At 36.9% G+C, this 7,888-nt stretch overlaps 1 pseudogene; it reads right to left on the reverse strand.

The window, feature by feature from the left end:
- The window catches only part of LOC102839193, a 50,257-nt pseudogene extending 42,740 nt beyond the window's left edge, over nt 1-7,517 (reverse strand).
- Nucleotides 7,518-7,888: the final 371 nt, after the last annotated feature.

Here is a 7,888-nt window from a genome sequence, read left to right on the forward strand (position 1 = left end):
AAATGGGTCTCAGACAATACCCAGAGTTGCAGGAAACCACTGATACATGGACTGCAATGCAAAGAGCTTGGTTCAGAGAGGAAATGGGTCTCAGATAAGAAGAAGATGCCGTTGTCTGGAAGTCAGACCCAAGGAACTCTCCTGGATATTTGAAGTGAGTTTGCCTGTTTTTCCCCCTATTTCTACTTCATTGGAATAAATGGCGTAGTCAGGGAGGATGTGGGAGCACCTCTAACTTAAGCAACTGCAGCTTCACATTTAAAACTATCCAGTTCTATTTGTGTTCAATTACATAGGTGCACTTTATCATTGATTAACAAATTAAACCATTTATATAAATGAAAGATTTATTGTAGTTAATATAACACACAATTACTTTTACTTATGAGACTTTAGGATAAGCACTGTAGACTGCTAACCACAAGGTGAGTGGTGCAAACCCATATACACACACATATACTGCTCCAAAACCGTATACATGATTGCTATCAGTCAGAATTAACTAGATGGCACTTAACAACAACAATGCCCTTTATAAAAATAATGATACAAATCCCAAACACTTTAGAATTTTATAGAATTTAGAATTATTTTGAAACCTGCATTTCAGAAATGATGAAGATTCTCTTAGTACAAGAAAGACCATGTTTCAGGATCATCTATAGTCCACTGATTTCAGATATTTCAACCTAAATCCAATTCTTAACTGAGTACTTAATTAAATTCCTTGTACAAAGTAGTGTGGTCATGATAGCCTGGCTATAACCTGGTACACATAATAAAAGGGACAAAAAGGCTCTTAGAAAACCTAGGACACACTATTATAATGAAATACCCTCACACTTGTTTAAAAAGGGGGTTCCTAATTTACATAGAAATTATCCAGTTCTCATTTTGTGCAAACAGCTAAACAGTAGAATTCTTTTATTACCATCATCTGCTTTCCAATTTCCAGAGATCCTCCTTAAATAAAATGACTCACTATGAATGTAATTACTATTTTCAAAATACATGTGAGAAAGTTACAGAAATGACCAGTAGTTTTCTTTGTATGTCTATTACAGCCCCCCAAAAATAACTAACAATAAAATCCAAATACACTGTCGTCAAGTTAGTTCAGACTCATAGAGACCCTATAGGATAGAGCAGAACTACCCCACAGGCTTTTCAAGGCTGTAAATCTTTTTTGAAAGTTGACTTTTGAAAGCCTCATCTTTCTCCTCAAGTGGCTGGTGAGTTGGGACCCTTACTTTGTTGATTAGGCATAGTCCTAGCGTGGTGCTATGGGTTAATGCACTGGACTGCAATGTTGGTTTGAACTGCAGGGTTGGTAGTTCAAGCTCACCAGTCGCTCCTTGGAAACCTTATACAGGATCGCTACAGGTTGGAACCGACTCAAAGGCACATAACAACAAGGTGCTTTACCCATTGCTCCACCAGGACTCGTATTATAACCAACCCACTGTCACTGAGTCAATGCTGACTCATAGTGACCATACAGATAATATACAACTGCAGACAGAGTCATCTTTCTCTAAGTAGCAGCTAAGGAATAATCATCTGAACTAGCCAATGATTACCCCACTGCACCACCAGAACTCTTTTTTTTACTACAACAAAACACAAAACAAAAACCATTGAGTCTATTCCAACTTATAGTGAGCACATATAGAGTTTCTGAAGCTGGAGATCCTTATGGGAGCAGATTGCCTCATATTTCCCCTCCAGAATGGCTGCTTGGTTTCAACTGACAACTTGGTGGCTAGCAGTCTAGTACTTATTCTACAGTGCCACCAGGGTGCCAACAGAAACCAAAAATTATGAATTTGTACTGAATTCCCACATTTACATAGTAATATGTGTGCAATCCAATATATCCACATCCCTTCAAATGATTGAGTGTAGTTTTAGAGGCAAAACAATCTCAAAGAGGATCAGAACTAGTTCTAAACAATTTGAATTTTTGAGTTTAAATAAAAGCATTATAAAGAATGAAGAAATGCTTTAAAATATGTTTTGTATGTTTCAAACACATGGCGGCAGAACTTTCAGGTCTACCATTATTGGAACTGTACTCCGAAATTAGGTTCCAGTTAGTTTAAAAAGTCACATATCTATTTCTAAGCTATTTATTGTGAATTGAGTGAAGGTTTACAGAGGGGATAATCAGTTTTACATTTAACAAATATTATTTTTAAATGAATGAAATGTATGAATCAGAACCGACTCAATGGCACTTAACAAAAACAATAACATGTTCTTCTGAAAGGAGGCTACAACAGGATCTCTAAAATTATATTAAGAATTACAAAGAGACTATTTCCAGGTTTATGATTGATACAACATAGCAATATTTCTCACTCATTATATATTGAAAGGAAGAGGCTTTCTTTTTGAATAGATAATAAAGTTTAGTTTTATTTATTTATAAAAGAAAAGAAACTGCTTTCTTACTGTCAATAGGTAGCATAAATATATTTATAATATAACTTACAATAAGTTTATTTCCACACAGGAAATATGCTATCGTTAGATGCCATCAGGTTGGTTGTAAGCTATTTACAACCGGAGGAAACACTGTCCAGTCCTGCCCATCCACACAATTATTATGATGTTTGAGGCCATTGCTGTGGCCACTGTATTAATCCATCTCATACAGTTTTCTTGATTGATTGATAATGTACAAGTATATATATACATGCCTTACTACCACAATTTATCTTTGGGACAACATAAAAGTTTTTCAAGAACATTCAAACAGACTGAGAAGCTGAAACAAACAGTCTATATTTCCTTTAGATGGACAGGATTAAATCCCTGGTAAAAGAAATGGTCCCAATTTATAAAGAAATCTGAATCGTTGGTAAAAATATTTTTTTAAAACTGATCTTTCCTTAAGAAAGCAAATGAAATGATAACAATCTACACCTCCCCTTACCTGAAAAAGTAAAGGTAATCATGCCATTAAATTATGTAAAAGATTAAGAAAAAGTTTACTTTAATGTAAACATTGAAAGAACTATCACTAAAAGCCTTAGAAAGTCAGAAACGTTATCATGTTCTGCCCCAATTATGTAAAAATCAGATTTCAATTTATTTGTTACCTGTATGTAGAATATAGCTTATACTGAAAACCCTTTTCATCCATGATCCATATATAAAAATAAATTCTTCCCAAAGTCATTGAAGGATTGAATTAAGGAAAAGATCTATTGTTGTCCAGTGTTGTTAAGTCAGTTCTGACTCATGGTGACCATGATTAGGGTTTCCAAGGAGCGGATGGTGGGTTTGAACAGCAGACCTTGTAGTTAACAGTCTCGTGCTTATCCTATAGCATCATGCCAGGACTTCACTAATTTTATTATCTGGATATCCCTGGCCATTCAACCTAGAGTGCTGAAAACAGCCCAAAACATTGTTACCTTTCTTTAAATAGTACTTTTGCCCTGAGTACCCCTGAGTTCCAACAGACTATATGGTACTGTCCATTTGTCTATAATCCTTTTTGGAAAAAAGTTTCATAATTTCCATATATGTATGCTAAATACAGATTTTTCAATGCAAATATAAAGTATTTGTTTATTTAAATAGCTTTATGCTTTATCCCTGTTTTAATAACTTTGCACAATCTCCGTGGAAAACAAATTTATCCAGAAACTATCTTAACCTATTAACACAGATATATTTATAAAAAGTAAATCATTTTTTTAACATAAAAATGAATTGTGTATTCAATTAAAAAATTATTTTGCAAAATGCTTTCAGCACCCATAGGTACATTATACTATGGCAGAAACCTTAACTTCAGTCTTGGTTTTCTATAACATTAGAACAAATTGGCTCCATTATGGTATAAAACTGTTTCATTTTGTTCCATTCCTCAAATCATCACTACCTTTTAGGAAAAAATATTATGCTCCAATTCAGAATTAATGATATCTTCTCTCAGCTGCTGCACAAACTAGAAATCACAAGAGCAATAAGTATTTTCAACTCATATATCTGCATTAATTAATTGAGAGTTCTTTAGGATCAGATAGTTCTAAAAATCAATTTTGTGAATTCACTCCAAATATTATTTAATAGACTAATATCAAAATAGATGAATTTATATTACGTTCAGTGTTATTAGACAATGGAAAATTCAAAGAAACTTAAATTTCTAACACGTTTTATATTTTGTGATTTTCCAGTTCATTCTGCAAATATAATTAAGATAAACTACTATAGTCTAGAAGTCTAATATACAGATCTTATCATGCAAATACCTAGCTACCCATTACCAGATTTCCTGATAAAAGTCATCTGATAATTTGACCAAATAGAATAACTAATATTTTCAATTATGAAATTAAGTTTAAGACTACTCTTCAAATCAATCCCTACCTGTGTTATTTTTTGTGAAATTAGTATCAGGATTTTCCTTGTACAGTAGCAATCTTTAGTCCTTACGAAAAAAATCCCTTGATGTCTTATTATATATTTGTTTTGAAATATTAATATGATTTACTAAGATACAGTTTTTAAATGAGAGAAAATGAAAATTGTAAGAAATTGTTTCACCTGAACATTCTGTGAATGACAGAGTAATAAAAATTCTTTTAAAGTCATTATTCTCTATCCTTTGGTTCTTTCTAGAAAGTCTCTCATTAATCCATTTAGTATATATCAATTTAAATTTTCATAAGTGTATAAAAATTGACTATATTTGCTTTATAAAGACTTAAATTTTCATAACTATATGTAAATTTAATTGCTTTTGTGCATCTGTTTTACATGTTACTGCTATAATTAGCACTTACAAAAAGTCATGAAAACAAATGACTCAAATCAAGCCCAAACTTTTCTATTTTCCTAAGACAGTGGAGAAACAAACAAATAAAATCTTATTTTGATCACATGGAAAGTGACTGATTTCTTTTTGTACTTCTTTTCATGTCTAAACTTGTTAATTCAGTTGTACATACACAAGAGTTAATTAAGTAAGTGAGTGTCCTTTTGTCCTTGTAACCTCTAAAAATTAGAGTTAGCTTTTAACAGTGATGCTACATTTTACAAAAGTCATCCAAATACTAAAGCCTTAGAAAGATGATCCTTTGTGACTCTAGGTAATTCTGTTTATGTACAAGATAGAACTGCCTCAAATACAAAATGGTTTAGGAAATAATATGTATTCCATTGATGGCAAATGAAAACAGTTCTTCTATAAAGTTATACACTCTAAATATGTGGAGAAAACAAGACTTTCCGGGGTGCATATATTAAGTGTATATGGTCAGAAAGAGTTAAGATTAAGAGGATTCCTTTTTCCTATTGCAAGCAGACATCTAGAGGGGAATAAAAAACTGTAAGACTTGGCGTTTTCTGACAGTCAATGGAAAGAATTTATCTGGATACTAACATCTGCTGGCTTTTCTGTGCTCATTTAGGACCCACTTTGAATGATTTCCCATTACATTTACCCAGGCACTTTTCTCTTCCCCCTCCCATTTGACAGTAATCACTTAGCTATCTTGGGTATGAATAACAAGAAAACAAAGCTTATGTTACTGATGATGGAATTAGAGATTGCTGAAGTCAAGGCTCTTTAGAACAAGTACCATTTACTTGACCTATAATAAAGGCAGGTAGAGACACCTGTTTTTATATCTTTCTCTTTCCTAAAACTAGGCATGAAAACAAACATATTTTCCCTTAAAAGATTTATTTAACATTTCAGGCTGTCTTCCCACCACTACTTTCTAAACTTTGCTCCAGTAGAATACGATTCTTGGCCAACTGAACAGCCAAGTGCTTTTTAAAGGGAGTGCTGAAATTGTATAAGCATGATGTTTACATCCATTACATACTCTCTTACTAAAAGAACACAAAGCAAAACATGGCTTTGAGATCTAGGCAACAAAAATCAACTAGGGAGTAGAAACATAGAATAAAATGAATATTTATTCACAAAATGCAGCACTAACCCAAAAGTTAAATGGTTGCCTTATTACATCAAAAGGTTAATATCGCAGAAAGTATCATCATGTACACAAAGCTAAATACAAGATTAGCTTTCTCAAAGTATAAATCCAATCCTCCTAAGAAAACTAGTGCTACTTATAAGTGTCTTGAAACTTTACATTTTTTGCTTTCCAACCCCACCCCAAACATACAGATCATACTAGGGAATCTCAGGAAAGTAATATCTATTTTAAAAATTGTTTCTTTACTTAAGAAATCCTTCAAAGTTCAGACATGAACACTGTTGTACAATACCAAATAGCCCCACAGGGCAAACAGAAACAGGGAAAGTCAAATGGCACTTAAAAACAACAGCAATTAAGCAGTTGAAAGTGGGTTGGATTGTTGGTTTATTTTTGTTCATAATGAAGGGAACAAGTGAGAGACACAGCCACTTGCAAGGAGGAGATCCAGTTAAACTTGATGCTTCCTTTCTCAGACAGCCCGAGTTGGATGGCTTGTCTACTTCCCTATTCAGTTTAATTGCTTTCTGTACTCTTAATTTTCGTAGATTGTATTCATTTTATCAGTCTCCCCCCGACCCCACCCACCAGATGAAACGAAATCTTTCTCCTTTCTTCACTCTCCCTTTCATCTGAGAAACGGCAATCCTGACCAGGAGGAGAAAGAAACACTGTTCCAGTTTAGAGTGGGAGAGGATGAGAGAGAGAGTAAAAGAGAGAAAATGATTGAGGGTTGGGGGTTTGGGGGTTGGGGATGGAGGAGAAAGAAGAAGAGAAGGAAAGAGAGAGCGAAAAGATGGGAGATACTCTACATCAACTCCAGGCTGGAAATCACAGGCGCTATACAAAGTGCTTTTCCAGGAGATGCACATGTGGTCTCATTATATTCCTCACAATAGGCCACCCGGGGCTCCCTTCCCAGGTCTCAGTCTCCCACTACCAACACCCAAGTGTACGGAGATTAAAACCGTGCGGAAAGATTCAAGCAAATAGGCGCCTCCGAGGTGGACGCGCCGCCAGTCCCGCGCTGCCTTACCTGGAGGAAGAACCAGGAGGTGGTGCCGGGTCTCGGTCCCCACTGCTGTCCCCGCGCAGACCCGTGCGAGGCACACTCGTTCTCGCTGCCTTTGCTCTTGGAGGGGCAGTCTGCAACACAAAAGGGGTGTGTGGGTGTGGGTGTGTGGGAGGTTTTCCAGGGCCACCAGCTGGTCCCAGCTGGCCGCCCCCACCCTACACACACCCCTTCGGGGCGCGGAGCCCCTTTCTCAGCTGAACACCACCCTGGGGGGCTTGCCCGGGGTGCAGTCTCAAGTTGCCTCTGCTAACTGCTGCTGCCGACGCCGCCGCAGTAGAAGAAGGTGGAAAGACACTGGGGGCAGTACTCGGTCTAGAGCAACCCCACACTGCAGCTTCTCCAGGAATCCCTCCAGTGAGGAGGCGGCCGCCCATCATCTCCCAGCCCCGGCCCCCGGATTGGTTCAGTCGTGGGTACGCTGCTCCAAGGAGCCAATCAACGAGCACTAATAATAGGCGGATCCGCTCAGCCAACATCGCCCATCCTAGTTCTGTTAGTGTCTCTCCTACCCCACAGTGGACTGGGACCTGAGGAGGGGGTGTTGCTGAGGGTAAAGGGAGGAAAGGAACCAAGAGAGGGACACATCCCAAGGAGACACAATCAAGGGCATCAGATGGATCCTCTGGGTTGGCACAGGGAATGCCCTCAACCTGTTCAGCAAGCCATATGCACAGGAGAAAGAGGCAGCATAATACAAAGCTATTTTTTTTTTTTTACTTTCAATCAAAACCTGGCCTGATACTGAGCATGCCCAGACTGCAACAGCGCCCTAGGAGTTTCGATATGTGTGGGTTCCTCAATTGTGGGTTTTTGAAAAGCTAGACGTGGGGAAGGGAGAGGAAGAAGT

This window comes from Chrysochloris asiatica, unplaced genomic scaffold (assembly GCF_000296735.1).
Source record: "Chrysochloris asiatica unplaced genomic scaffold, ChrAsi1.0 scaffold00406, whole genome shotgun sequence".
Classification (NCBI taxonomy): Eukaryota; Metazoa; Chordata; class Mammalia; order Afrosoricida; family Chrysochloridae; genus Chrysochloris; species Chrysochloris asiatica.